This window comes from Octopus bimaculoides, chromosome 1 (assembly GCF_001194135.2).
Source record: "Octopus bimaculoides isolate UCB-OBI-ISO-001 chromosome 1, ASM119413v2, whole genome shotgun sequence".
Lineage (NCBI taxonomy): Eukaryota > Metazoa > Mollusca > Cephalopoda > Octopoda > Octopodidae > Octopus > Octopus bimaculoides.
This window is the reverse complement of record NC_068981.1, coordinates 123,732,298-123,734,736: the sequence shown is the minus strand read 5'-3', so window position 1 is coordinate 123,734,736 and position 2,439 is coordinate 123,732,298.

The window sequence follows — 2,439 nt, the reverse complement described above, 5'->3', positions numbered from 1 at the left end:
TTTCTTAGAGGCTAGTTCAAATAGAATAGTTGTATGTCCATCGAAAATAAACGAGTTTCATGGAGAAATAGACCAAAATTTTAAAAACATTGTATCCAAATTTGTTACTATTTATGGATATCTTTGAAGGCTGTAGTTAAAAAGTGCTCTATTAGAAAGGCTATTATATATAACAATGAAGCTAGCATTACCTTCTCTCTCAAAGGATGGTGCTCATTCAACGTAAATGATTCGACGTCAATATAATTAGACAGAAATAAAACTGTATTTGAGGAAACAGTTAAATGAACTCACATTTTACTTATTTGTAGATACTTGAATGTAAGTGTGCATCTATCTGGTAAATTCTGAAATTTATGAATGATTATATTTTATCTAAGTTTACCTACTGGAAAAAATTGCTGAACGTTTAAGAAACAATACTTCCTGAACTCAACTCTGGTTTAGAGAAAAAATATAGAGGTAGTGGGAACAGTTGGTGCGAGTGTAATGGTTTGATTTAGTCGGAATATTAGTTGCAAGCCTCACTTGTGTCACTCAAAAGGACCTCATTTGAATGCTTTTGATATTCTTTACAAGATAAGAGAATCAAATAACGAAGATAGATTAAATAATCATCACTGCAAAAGATGACGAGGAGTTTGATTATAGAGGAATATCATAATCAGAATGCTGCTTTAGCAGTTACGAATGTGGTAATAATCATGCAACAACTGATCTAGTTGCAGAAGACCTTTTCACAGGTGAAAACTGAATCTCTTAAAGTGTGAAGAATTGTCAGTTTATTTCGTATATCTCCAACATTATCAACAACAAAAAATAAATAGTGTAGAAATATGTTAAACAAGAACACGTTCATGAAATAGATGGAACCAATGATAGCCAAGCATGGTGGAATAGTTTAATTGCAATAGTAAAACGAATTTTGTTCCTTAAAAGCAGTTTATAAAAATTATGGTTGATATAAAGCAATCTCTAGGTTTTTCAGGTAATGGAGTGTATCTTGTTCACGCTGTTATGTCAGCATTCGAACCAATCAAAACTCAAGATGAAAGACAAAGGGCCTTTGTTCACGAATTGTGATCGAACCTTGAATGAAAACAACATAAACAACGTATGAGTCTTGAAACAATATTATCAATCTAACTGAAATAAATCTTAGTTGTCAGAAAAAAATTTCCTTTTGCCATTTTCGTAAATTGCAAGAACTTTCTTCACGGGTATTCATAATTATTTAAAGGGATACATTGTTGTGTTCCTTATTCTTTCCAGTTTCTAGAAATCTAAATAATTAAATAAAAGAAATAAAAAGTAAAGAGAAGTGATAAAAAGTTTGCGAACACGGAATTTTTTGTTTTACACCCCATACTTCCTGGGAATGATGAGTTCCAAGAAACTGAGAGCCTTAGTTTGAATATCATTGCTTGTGACCTTAGTGCTTTTGCTATTTTTTTAATGTCGTCGTTACTGTTTTTGCTGACTTTCTAGTACTTTAACTGTGGCTGTTTCTAAGTTTGTGTTTCATGCATTTTGCTGTACAAGCGGAAATAGACATTCTTAACAATCACCCAGCTATGGATTTTGTCATTGTTGCCGAACAAGGCAATTTCTATAGATAATTTGATGCAAAATATTGCCGAAATGTCTTTGAGCTGAACACGGTCAAAGCTGATATTATTCTTAATGCTCATGACACTTCGGTGTTATATTTCTGGTTGTAGCAGTTCCAAACATAATTTTCTGCCTCAGACATGAGAGAGAGAAAAGTAGTAATAATAAATGTATGGTGACTGAGAGAAAAGTTCATCTATAGTGAGAATAGAAAATTATTACCCAATTCCCTTTGCTCTTCGCATCATCCTTTCTTGTTGATCACCTTACAAATAGCCACCATGTTAGTTGTTTTGAATTGTTTAATAACAAAAGTTGATCAGTAATAATACATCAGTCCTTAACGAAGCAGAAAGAAAGGAATCAACAAGTTATACAATGCCGTGCTTGACTTTGTATACAATGAGAGAGAACGCACGCATTAGCAATAATAATAAAAAAAGATTTAATAAAGCAACAATTATTAAACGGTACAGTGAAATGCCGCTCACCTAGACGAAAACAATGATAATAATGATAATAACAGTTCTTTCTACTATAGTCACAAGACCTAAAATTTGGGAGCAGAGGGCTCGTCGATGACATGCAGAGTCGATATCAGCCGGAGATGTACTCTGAAATATAAAGAAAACCGAAGAAACGCTGCTAAGCCTTTGGTCTCATGCACAAAAATTTTTTTTACCACGTAATAATAATAATAATAATAATAATAATAATAATAATAATAATAATAATAATAATAATAATAGTAACAATAATAATAATAAGAGAGAACACCGGGGAGGGAGAGAACACCGGGGATGTTTAACATGTGAGAACGATAAATCA